Below are 13,435 nucleotides of genomic sequence, written 5' to 3' on the forward strand. Positions count from 1 at the left end.
ATCCGGTCTGCAACGGACTCCCCCCCCGATGGGACAGGAAGTATGCCACCACCATCTGCACCCCCGGCCTGTGGACCACCTTGAATTTAAATGGCTGGAGGGCAAGATACCAACGGGTGATCTGTGCATTGGCATGCTTCATGTGGTGGAGCCACTGGAGGGCTGTGTGGTCTGAACAGAGGGTGAAAGGGCACCCCAGCAGGTAGTATCAGAGGGCAAGGACTGCCCACTTGATGGCCAGACACTCCTTCTCAATGGTGCTGTACTTACTTTCATGCATCGAGAGCTTGCGGCTGATGTACAGCATGGGACACTCCTCACCCTCCACCTTCTGGGACAAAACAGCCCCCAGCCCTCTGTCCGATGTGTCTGTCTGTAAAATAAAAGGGAGAGAGAACTCAGGGGAATCTAGAAGTGCCCCCCACACAGTGCAGCTTTTACCCTAGTGAAAGCCTGTTGGCACTGCTCTGTCCACTGGACTGGATCTGGTATTCCCTTTTTAGTGGGATCAGTCAGCAGGCTGGTGACATCCAAATAATTAGGTATGAACCTACGATAGTAGTCAGCCAGCCCCAGGAACTGTCTCACCCCCTTTTTGGTCTTGGGCCTCGGGTAGGCCGCAATCACTGTAGTCTTATCAATTTGGGGACACACCTGCCCATGACCCAAGTGGAAACCCAGATACCATACTTTCACCTGCCCAATTGCACACTTTTTCGGGTTAGCTGTGAGACCTGCATGCCTCAGCAGCTCTAGGACGGCCCTAAGGTGTTCCAGGTGCCACGACCAATCGTTGCTATAAATAATAATGTTGTCGAGGTAAGCAGCATGAGGGTGGAGGATCTTGTCCATGAGCTGCTGGAACGTAGCGGGAGCCCCAAATAATCCAAAAGGAAGTGTGACAAATTCGTGTAATCCAAATGGTGTGGAAAAATCCAGTGTTGAATAAAAATGAGCAGCGCCTACCTGATTGAGCAACTCATCAATGAGGCATTAGATATGCATCAAATTTAGACACTGCATTGACTTTCCTATAGTCCACGCAGAACTGGGCTGACCCATTGGTCTTGGGAACCAGGACCACTGGGCTTCTCCAGTCACTGTTGGACTCCTCAATTATGCTCATTTCGAGCATAGCCTTGAGTTCATCCTGAACCACCTTTTTTGTATTTGGGCAAGTGGTAAGGGTGGCTACACACTACCACTCCTGGGAGCATTTCACTGTGGTGTTCTATGAGGTGGGTGTGGCTGGGAAGGGGCAAGAACATGTCAGAAAATTCCTTTTGCAACTTGGCAACCTCTGTGAGTTGGGCTGGTGAGAGGTGGTCTCCACAAGGGACCAGAGCAGTTAGAGATATTACTTTTTTTTACCTCCAGCCCCAGCTCCGCCTTCTCCGGAACTACCGACACCAATGCCATGGGGACCCCCTCATTCCAAAATTAACAGGTTGAGGTGGTAGATTTGCAGTGCCCCACCCCATCCATTTGCCTTACCTCATAGTCGACGCCCTCGACTCGCCATGTGATCTCGAAGGGCCCTTGCCACTTGGCGATTAATTTGGAGCTTGACATGGGCAATAATACGAGTGCCTTGTCTCCTGGTGTGAACTCTCTAAGGCACAGGCCCCTGTCATACAGCTGGACTTGATGTTTTTATGCCTATCACAAATTCTCCTGGGCTAAGTGTGTGAGGGTGTGGAGTTTTGCACACAGGTCATGAACGTACTGAATTTCGTTTTTACTAGGTGAAGGTCCCTCCTTCCAGTTTTCTCATAGTACATCCAAAAAGCCATGTGGCTTACGCCTGTATAATAACTCAAATGGTGAAAATGCCGTGGAGGCTTGTGGGACCTCTCGTACTGCAAATAACAGGGGCTCGAGCCATTTATCCCAATTACATGCATCTTTCCATACAAATTTCTGAATTAAGTTTTTGAGTGTCTGATTGAATCATTCCACTAAGCCATCTGTTTGTGGGTGATAGACACTGCTGCGGATAGATTTAATTCCCAATAACCCATACAGTTTGTGCAGTGTGCGTGACATAAATGTAGTACCTTGGCCTGTCAGGATTTATAATAATAATAATAATAAAAATAATAATAATAATAATAATAATAATAATAATAATAAAGTTCAATTTATATAGCACCTTTCTTAAAACCCAAGGTTGCTTTACAATTTTAAGGAATAAATAAATAAATAAATAAATAGATTTTTAAAAAAGTCCACCAAATAGAGGCCAGGATGTCATTCCAATGGTGTAGCAGCCACAGTCCCACCATAAGGCGCATGAAAACAAGTCCCACACCACCAGCACAGCCGCTGCGACGCCGCTGGCAACATCACTCGGAACACCATGCCATGGATCCACAAAACGAGCACAGAAGCACCACCATGCAGAGCTTCGGAACGTCCCAAACCTAAAAGATTTCTTTTGGAATCCTTACCCAGGAGATAACATGGAAGAGTGCTTCCACAATACTGCGTGCTGAGATATTGGAGAGAGGCACCGCTTCCGGATATCACATTGCATAGTCCACCAGAACTAAAATAAAGCAATATCCCCATGCTGACTGATCTAATGGCCCGACGAGATCCATATCAATTCTCTCAAAAGGGGTCTCTATTAGAGGGAGAGTGCACAAAGGCACTTTTGGAGTGGCTGTGGGATTTACTAATTGGCATTCACCACTTGTGCTCTCCCCAGTGTCTCACCTTGCACCAGGATTTGGTGGATTGACGTCTGATTACAGCCATAATCCACCAATATGGGATATGTATTCCCTTGCACACTTCCCGGTATATGATACGCTCCGGTCCGATCGGGGGCGGTCTTTGGCGTGTCGGGGATCCAGACCACTGCTCCCACCTCCATCGTGGAGCATTGACTCTGGAGATGTCCTGGCTCCCCGCAGTGCCAGCACACTAGCCCAGGCTTCCTCTCTGCACTGGTGTTATGGGCGTCACTCACCTGAGGGGGAGAAGACACAGACACGGAAGAGGAAGATGGGAGGACACCACAGGTGCGATGGGCTGCCTGGGGGGGAGCTGACCCATGCCTCTGCGGTGGGGGAACAGGGCGGGGAAGGGAAGGAGAGAGAAAAAGAGAAGAGGCGACATGTCCACCTGCCATCGAAACCACCGCTAGTTGGTCCTCCGCCAATTCGATGGCTTGTTCCAGTGATGCCGGGTGATGACACTTGACCCACTCTGCTGTTCCATCTGGAACTCACACAATGGACTGTTCCAGTGTCACCAGGTCAATGATTTCCTCGGTGTTGCGGTCGTCCGCCCTCAGCCACTGCTGGCAGGCATCCCGGAGCGGTTGGCCGAATGCAAACGGCCGGCCAGCTGACCTCCTCCAATTTCAGCGTCCAGAAGTGCTGACAATGTTGCTCCAGGGAGCAGCCGACACACTGCAGGATGGCTCGCTTCAAGTCAGTGTATACAAGCCGGCTGTTGGCAGGGAGCTGCTGCGTGGCGAGCTGCACCTTGCCAGTTAATAGTGGAAGTAGGCGCACTGTGTGCTGCTTGACTGGCCACCCCCACGCTTCAGCCCCTTGCTCAAAGAGCACTAGAAAGGCTTCCAGATCATCGTATGGGCCCATCTTCGTGAAGGTGACCTGGGGAGGGTCTGCTGCGGTGGCAGTCGAGGACACTGCCGACACAAACAGGTGCCGGAATACCTGTCGGTCTTCCTTCTGGGCCAGCATCAAGACTTTGAAGCATTGTTTTTGCTTCTTTTGGAGGGTGATCAGCCCTTGATGCTGGTTCTGCTGAGCGATAGCGAGGGCATGGATGAGATCGTTGAATGGAGAGAACTCCAAGTGGTGGTTCCCTTCTGTACTTCTGGGTTTTGGCATCACTGTAATATGTCCCTGATGTGGGTGGAGTACAGAAGCACAGCAGGTGAGAGATGATGTTCACACACACACTTATTTCCTTAATATTTTCAGCTTTAATGTTTATTCTAGATGTGCGCACACACACACACACACACACACACACACACACACACAGTTGCATTCTGGTCTGGGAGCTCCTTTCTCTCTCCCCTCTCCCTCCTTTTCTATGTTCCACCATCACTGCAACAAACACACCCACACACACATTAATTGACAACAGGTGTAATGACTTGGCCACTCACCTTCCCTGACCCCACCCTCCATTCACAAACTGACACTTGGCCATGCCCCCACTGCCACACCGACTAGTGTTTGTGTACTGTATGTGAGGGAAGATCATACACATGCCTCCAACATTTTCATTCTTAAGAAGAGGTGAGTCTTCAGTCTGCACTTGAAGGTGGTCAGGGAGTCAGCAGTTCTGACCTCAATGGGAAGGTCATTCCACCAACAGGGAGCCAGGACAGACAGTAGTCTTGAGTGGGCTGGGCAGGAGTGGAGAGGAGGAGGGGCTAGGCAACCAGTAATAGTGGAGCATAGGGATCTGGCTGGCATGTGGGGGTGGATCAGACTCTGGAGGTATGCTGGCCCTAACCCCTTGAGAGCCTGGTAAGCTAGCACCAATGTCTTAAATTTGATGTGAGCTGTGATAGGTAACCAGTGCACGTTGGCAAGCAGAGGGGTGACATGGGAAGAATGAGGAAGGTTGTAGACCAGGTGAGCTGCAGCATTCTGGATGAGCTGCAGGGGTCTTATGGCAGAAGCTGGAAGGCCAGCAAGGAGAGAGTTGTAGTAGTCCAAGCAGGAGAGGATTAGCACTTGGACCAGGAGCTGAGTACAGCAGGTGGTAAGAAAAGGGCAGATCCTTCGGCTGTTATAGAAGAGGAATCTACACATCCGGGTCACTGCAGTGATGTTCGCTGAGGAGGAGAGTTTGTCATTGAACACGACTCCTGCGTTCTTCGCACTGGGTGAAGGAGACCAAGACATGTCCCCCATGGAGATGGCAATGTCCAGGGGTGGAGAGGACAACAAAATGATCAAATGAACAAAATTATCAATTATAAGAATATTTGCCAGTGGCAAACAGTTACTTGTCATGCTCCGCCCCAGACATCCACTCCGGAGATTACTGATCTCTCACGCCAGCACCGATCCGGATCCAGGACAGGAATTCCTTCTTCCCTGAACTTTACTTCCTGGTTTTCACTGCTGCTTATTTAAAGGCCATTCTCAGACTCTGTTTTTGCCAGAACGTTTCGTTAGCTACTCTAGCCGTTTCTGTGGCGCTCTTGCTTCTCATGTTTTTTTTCTCTAGTTACTTATCTTGTTCATGGTTTTTGCACTAGCGTTTTTTCTTGCTCATGGTTTTTTGCACTAAGGGTTTTTTCTTGTTCATGTTTTTTTACACTAGCATTTTTGTCTTTGCCTGTCTTATGTTTTTGTCAAGTTGTTTGTCTCTTTTTGCCCTGACTATTTTTGCCATTTGTTTATTGTCCTGTTTGTTTACCTTTTTGCCACGCCCTTTCTTCTCTAGATTAAATCATCTTATTTATTGGATTACTGTCTGTGTTCTGCTTTTGGATCCTAATTCCACCACACCTCCACCACACCTCCACCAATCCTAACATTACTATTACAGCTGGTAGCCAGACACACCAAAAAAGTGTCAGGTTGCAGGCACTTATGGATGTATGTGCAGGGGAGAATGGGGAACACAATCTGGCAAACAAATCCAAAACGCTAGATGAAATCAAAGTTGAGGGACATGCAGGGGTTGATCGATCGGCAGACAGAGTAATAAGGGCTAGACTAAAGAGTAACAAGAATGAGGCAATAACAAGGGTTGAGAACATGATAAGGCAAGCAGAATAACAAGGCTTGGTATGACAAGTAAGATACGGAATGATATTTCACATCAAGTGAATGTGGGAGAGGTGTTTATATAGTGTGGACTGATTAACTAGGAAATGAATGATAGATATAATTAATAGACAGGTGATAGAGGGTGCTATGGTTCTTGAGTGTTGTAGTTTAGACTGGCCATGTTTGTAGTCTGACTGGAAGTGGTGCTGTCTATCCCGTTACTGACAGACACCCCCCCCCCCGAGGAGCTCCCTTCAGGAGCTACATTCTTCCTAGGATGCCCCTCCTTCTGGGTGCGGGCTTGTTGGGGTGTTGGTTGTGAAATTCTTGAGTAAGGAGCGGGTCTAGGACGTCCTTAGCTCCTACTCAGCTTTGTTCATCTGGTCCATTGCCCTCCTAATCTACCAGGTACTCTAGCTGACCTCTTTTATGTCTAGAGTCTAGGATCCGATTGTAGTATTGGACCAGGTGGGTGGAGCACAGAAGCACGGCAGGCCAGAACTGAGTTCTCAATGAACTATTTATTGCTAGCTTTTCAGTCTTTTATCACTTCCCAGCCACACACACACACACACACAGACACACAAGTGTTCTGGTTGGGGAAAGCTCCCTTTCTCTGCTCTCCTCTCCTTTTAAAGGGCGCGGTCACTGGGGAAGACACACAAACACCGGTTAATCCCCATCAGGTGAATGATTCCACCACTTACCTTCCCTGACTCCACCCTCTATTCACAGACCGACGCTTGGCCACGTCCCCACTGCCACACTGATTTACCTGGTAGATGGGTTCTCCTTCCGGGCCAGGAGATGGGTGGTCAGGGGTGGGCATGTTCTCAGACAGGGGACCCTGAATGGAGGGTTTGAGGTAGGAGACATGGAAGGTGGGTGACAGATGACTGTGAGGTGGGAGCTTAAGTCTATAGGAAACCTCGTTGATGTGCCAGAGCACCCTGTATAGTCTGATGTAGCATGCCTGTAATTTTCGGAATATGTTGGGTTCCCTAAGGTCCCTGGTGGACACCAATACCTGATTGCCAAGAGAGTACTCGGGGTTGTTGCTCCGATGCTTATCAGCATATTCCTTGTACTTGGCATTAACTGACATGATGTGTTGGTGAACTTCCTCCCAAATTGACTGGCTATGGGTGAACCACTCCTCCATGGCCTGTACCCATGCTGGAGAGTTGTCCTAAGGAAACAGGGGAGGTTGGTAGCCGAGTATACACTGGAAGGTTGTAAGTTGTATGGCTGAGTGCTTGAGAGAGTTTTGCGCGTATTCGGCCCATGGGATGAATCGGGCCCAGTCCCCTTCATTTCACATGCAGAAGATTCTGAGGAAACATCCTATTTCTTGGTTGGCTCTCTCTACCTGGCTATTTGACTGGGGATGATATCCCGAAGTGAGGCTCACTGAGACCCCTAGCTGCTCCATGAAACTGGCCCACAGATGAGACATGAATTGAGGGCCACAGTCACTTACTATGCCTTTTGGGATGCTGAAGTGTTGAAACATATGCTGGAACAATAATTCAGTGGTCTGAAATGCTGTGGGTAAGCCGGATAATGGGCTGAGTCTCAGCGCCTTGGAGAAGTAGCCAATGATGACCAAAACTGTGGAGTTGCCTTGGGATGGTGGCAGGTCAGTGATGAAGTCGATTGCCAGGTGGGACTATGGTCTCTGAGGCACAGGAAGAGGGCATATTTTGCCAGCCAGAGGAGTTCGAGGGACCTTGGCTTGAGCACACTCAGTGCATGAAGAGATGAAATGAATGATCTCAGTCAGCATGTTCTCCCACCAGTACTTGTTTTGCAGAAGTTGGTGGGTGCAGTGGTTGCTGGAATGACCAGTGGCAGGAGAAGTAAGTGTGTGCCCATGTGATGAGTCTGCTTCTGAGATGATTAGGGACATACAGGCAGCCCGGTGGGCAGTTGACTGGAAGATTCTGTGGTTGAGTCCCTTATCTCCTTGTCGAGGTCCCAAGTGATCACCTGGATGAAGCATTCAGGTGTCAGGCTGGGATGAGGTTCCGGGTCATGAAGAGATGGGCTGAAGATGTGTGACAGGGTATCAGCCTTGGTGTTTTTGGTGCCAGGATGATAGGATATCGTGAAGTTGAAATAGGTGAAGAACAGTGCCCATCAGGCTTGGTGTAGGTTCAGTCTCTTTGCCTTCTTGAGATACTCAAGGTTTTTATGATCAGTAAAAATGACAAAGGGGTCTGTGGCCCCCTCCAACCAGTGCCTCCATTCCTTTAAGGCAAGCTTGATGGCCAGTAGCTCTCAGTTCCTGACATCACAGTTTCTCTCTGCTGCAGTGAGTTTTTTGGAGAAGAACGCTACCAGGTGAAGCTTAGGCCTTTCGCTGAAGCACTGGGAGATAACCCCTCCTACACGAATCTCAGAGGTGTCCACTTCGACCATGAAAGGTCGGGTTGGGTCTGGATGCTGAAGGATAGGGGCTGTGGTGAAAGCCATTTTGAGCCTGTCAAAGGCCTTTTTGGCTGTGGGGTTCCAGTGGAGGCATTTGGGTCCCTTTTTCAGGAAGGAGGTCAGGGGTGTCATGAGGGTGCTGAACCCTCTAATGAAATGACGATAAAAGTTTGCAAAGCCTAGGAAACATTGGCGCTCCTTCACCAAGGTGGGTACGGGCCAGGATGTGACTGCAGTTACCTTGGAGGGATCCATGCTGACCCCCTCAGCACTGATGATGTATTCCAGGAAGGAGATCTTATGCATGTGAAATTCACACTTCTCAGCCTTGACATAGAGATGGTTCTTAGACAGGTGCTTGAGTACTAATCGAACATGGTTAAGATGACTCTCTTCATCAGGGGAGTAGATCAGGATGTCATCGATGTAAGCTATGACATACCTCCCCCAACATGTCTCACAGGATGTCATTAATGAGGCACTGGAACATGCTTGGTGCTGAAGATAAAGGCCATAAGGCATGACCCGGTACTGGTACTGAAGGTGGTCTTCCACTCATCGCCCTTGCAGATGCGGACCAGGTTGTAGGCACTCTGTATGTCAAGCTTGGAGAAGATCGTGGCACTGCGGAGCTGTTCCAATGCGGAGGGCACAAGTGGAAGTGGATATGGGTGTTTCACTGATATCTGATTGAGTCCTCAAAAGTCTATACATGGATGAAGTCCGCCCCCTCGCTTCTCCATGAAAAAGAATACTGCTAATGCTGGTGAAGTGGACGGGCATATGTACCCCTGCTTGAGGGCCTCCTGTATGTACTCGTCCATAGCAGCTTGTTCGTTCTGGGACAGAGTAAATGTGGCTGCATGGGAGAAAAGTACCAGGCAGGAGGTCGATGGCACAATCATATGGACGATGTGGGGGTAGGCCACATGCTTTGCCCTTGCTGAAGACCTACCCTAGGTCCAGGTAGCATGTGGGGATCCCTTCCAGGGAGTCAGGGTGAGGACTCTCTATGGAGGTGGAAGAAAGATTTAACTGAGGATGTTGGAGGTAGTTCTGGAAACATGTCAGGGACCACTGGAGAATCTCCTTATTCTGCCAGGAGATGAGTGGTTCATGAAGCTGTAGCCATGGATAGCCCAGGATGATGATGTGATGTTTGGTAGCTGTGATGAGGAGTGAGATTTGTTCAGAGTGAAGAGCTCCCACCTGAATATGCATGGGAGTGGTCCAGGAGATGACGAGGCCCTCCGCTATGGGGCCTCCATCGATGGACCGGGTGCTGAGTGGGCTCTGCAGCGAGTTTGTGGGCAGCTTGAACCTCTGGATGATTGAGCTGGCAATGAAGTTTCCCTCTGCCCCCGAGTCAATAAACGCGGACAGCATGTGGGTAGAGGAAGACAGTTTCAGTAATACTGGAAGCTTGAAAGATCAAGCTCTTCATGATCTCATGGAACTCACCGAATCAGCCTTGGTCTCCCCAGAGCTGGTGCATGGCAAGCGGACTGGACACTGGATGACAGGGTGACTGGAGCTCCTGCAATAGAAGCACAAGCCCTCCTCCTTTCTCTGATCTCATTCAGAGCGTTTCAGGCAAGCACGAGTAACTTCCATGGGAGAGGGAGAATCAGAGGTCATGGCAGGCTTGGCTTCCTCTTGGAGGGATGGGTAGCTGGATAGCAGATGGTTTATCCGAATGGCGAGATCAATGAGAGCGTCCAGAGTGAGATGTTCATTGTAGCATGCTAGTTCACTCAATACTGAAGGGTGAAGTCTTTGGCAAAATATCACCTTTAACGCTGGCTCATTCCATCCACTGGCTGCTGCAAGAGTCCGAAAATCTAGGGCATAAGTGGCAACTCTCCTTGAACCTTGGATGATGGTGAGTAGGCTCTCGCCAACTTCAATTCCCTCCGGTTCATGATCAAACACATGCTTGAATAACTCCAGAAAGCTATCTTAGGAGGTGGTGTGTTCACCTATGCTCCTCCACACTGCGCTGGCCCATTGTAGTGCTTTGCTGATTAAAAGAGAAAGAAATCCAGCAATCTTGCATTCATCTGAGATGTGTGGGAGCGAAAAGAAGTACTGTACATGGAGCACTGAAGCAGAAACCCCTTGAAGCTGAACATATTCCTGGCGTACTTCTCGGGGCATGGAAGTAGGAGTGCGGGACTTGGAGGAGCTTTGGGGCACGTTAGGAGGGTCTGCGGCATCATAGCCGCAAGCTGAGCCATCTTGGTGTTGAGATCGGCGAACATCTGCTGATGTTCTCCTAAGAGACATCCTTGAGCGATCAAAGCAGTCTACTGTGCCTCCTCTGCTGTATCCATATGTGGCAAAGTATCCTGTTTGTTTGCAGGCACTTACGGATGTACAGTATGTGCAGGGGAGAGCGGGGAATGCAGACTGGCAAACAAATCCAAAACACTAGACAAAATTGAAGTCAAGGGACAGACAGGGGTTGATTGATTGGCAGACAGAGTAATCAGGGCTAGACTAAAGAGTAACAAGTATGAGACAATAACGAGGGTCGAGAACACAATAAGGCAGGCAGAATAACAAAGCTTTGTATGACAGGTAAGACACTGAATGATACTTCGCATCGAGTGAGTATGGGAGAGGTGTTTTATGTAGTGTGGGTTGATTAACCAGGAAATGAGTGACAGGTGTAATTAATAGGCAGGTGATAGAGGGCATTGTGGTTCTTGGGTGTTGTAGTTCAGATCGGCCATGTTTGTAGTCTGACTGGAAGTGGCACTGTCTATTGTGTTACTGACAAAAAGCAACAGGGCAAAGGATTTTGCAGGCTGCCAGGAAGCTCCACTGTGTGTAGTTGTCGATGTTGATTTTAAAAGTAACTAAGTAAATTACACAGGGAAACAAATACTTAAGTATGAGTCAAAAATACTGTAGCAAGCATGCGTGGAAGAAGAGTCTGGAGACAGAACTCTTGGTTTCTCGGTCATTAGCCTGTGCTTCTTGCTGTTGATAGCACTGGCTTGACTGCTTTATTAGCATTCGCTAAGGCTGCTGGGCCATAGAAGGTTCACGCTGCACGCTGCATGCTGCACGCTACACGCTACACGTTCACGTGAAGAACCGGACCCTGGGCCATTAAACTTCATGCTTGGATGTTCACGTGTTGCGTCTGTTCTACTTTGACCGAGTAACCAACAATATGGACTCTTCGGATGACGACGATTGCCTCATTCTGCTTTTACTGAGACAGAGGAAGAGAAAAAGGAACAGAATTTGGAGCCGAGAACACTTCCTTCTGAGAGAAACCCGTGGTGAATTTCACCGAACATTCTATAATCTGCTTGACAATCCCGATGAAGAACTATTTTTCAATTATACCATTCAATTATATTTTTTCTGAAGTTTTCCCCTGAAAGCATAGAGTTATCTCCCTAGACCCGTTCTGATTGGCTGGCGCGGCGGTGACCGCATGCATTGACTGGAATTTCCATCTTCACGCCTAGAAAAAAGTGTGCATGTTCATTTCACGCTTCACGCGTGAAGTGTGCAGCGTGCAACGTGAACGCCGTTCTATGGCCCAGAGCAAGTCATGCTACGTTTGTCCACTTTTCTTTACACGCGTGTAGCGTGTAGTGTGCAGCATGCAGCGTGCAGCGTGAACCTTCTATGGCCCAGCTGCCTAACACTACTGATGAATGCTATACCAGCTGGAAGGTTACTTCACTGCCATGCTAACGGTGCCGACTCGCAGTTAAGCTTGCGCTGGTCTTCGAAAAGGTGTAGGGCGACAAATATTTGGTCCCTCCCACTATAAATCAAAATCTGATTGGTTAATTCTTCTGTAACTTCCTACGTAAACATACACTGCCATGGCCTTCTGTCCTGGCAATGAAGTCCTAACCGATGAGTGAGCAAGCTCTAAACTCTTCTCAGCCTAGAAACAACAAACAAACAAACAAACAAACAAACAAACAAACAAAGCTCATTGTGGAACTCTATTTTAATGTTTTCAGGACAGTAAACCTTTCATTTCTGAAGCAAGTTTGATAGAAAATGAGACCAAATTATAATTAGAAGAGAATAATAATAATGAAATTATGAAAAAAATGAAAGCAATTAAAGAATGAAAGAAATTAAATATAACATTTGAAATGCTGATATGTTTGGGCCTTCTCTGGAGGCCTAGAAGGCCCCGATGGTTCCCCTCTGATATTTACATTATTTATCTATCTATTTGGCATATTACTAAAGTGACGTGGCCACTCTGATGGCTCCAACCGTCAAAGTTTCGAGGGAAGAATTACAGTTGCGGTTTCCTGTTGCCTTCTAATGGATTATTATAGAGGTATTCTCCTCTTAACCATTTACACATATTCACACCTATGGGCAATTTAGAGTTGCCTGTTAACCTAACAGCACCCAGAGGAAACCCACGCAGACACAGGGAGAACATGCAAACTCCACACAGAAAGACCCCCATCAGCCATGAAGTTCAAACTCAGACCCTTCTTGCTGTGAGGTGACAGTGCTAACTACTGCACCACTGTATTTATTTATTATTATTTATTATTTATTATTATTGTATCTATTTGCATTTGTAAAGTATATATATATATATATATATATATATATATATATATATATATATATATATATATATATATATATATATACAGTATATATATATATGGAAAAGTTTTGTGCTCACATCAACTCAGTTTTTTTTACTTTCACTGAATCTCCTAGATCTCATCCATTCTGCAGAATGGCATGACTACCAGGGACAGATCCAGCCCAAGAATCTGACAGATGCACATTTGCAGAAATATTTTCACTAATTTTACCAGCTCGCTATGGATTTTTGTTTTTAATATATGCTAATATACATTATGAAGTCACCACACCATGTACGACAATGCTTCATTTATTAATATCATATTCTTTGAGCATTGTTTTTGTATTGCACACATAAATCACATTTAATAACAATGTAACAAGTTCATATGAATTGTAAAAGTTTTCTGTTAGAAAAAAATTAAACAATTAAAAAACTACTGACAAACGGGACTAGAGCTGGTGACTAACACAAGAGTATCAACATGATCAAGAGACACATGTGCATAGATATCATTATTAGCTAGGCATTCATAATACTGATATTATAAACTGTTATATAGCTTACCATTTCTTGTCTTTCTTGATGAAAAATATTCCAAGTTTCCCTTGTTTCAATGTTTTCATTGCCATTG

Source organism: Neoarius graeffei, chromosome 7 (genome assembly GCF_027579695.1).
Source record: "Neoarius graeffei isolate fNeoGra1 chromosome 7, fNeoGra1.pri, whole genome shotgun sequence".
NCBI classification, from domain to species: domain Eukaryota; kingdom Metazoa; phylum Chordata; class Actinopteri; order Siluriformes; family Ariidae; genus Neoarius; species Neoarius graeffei.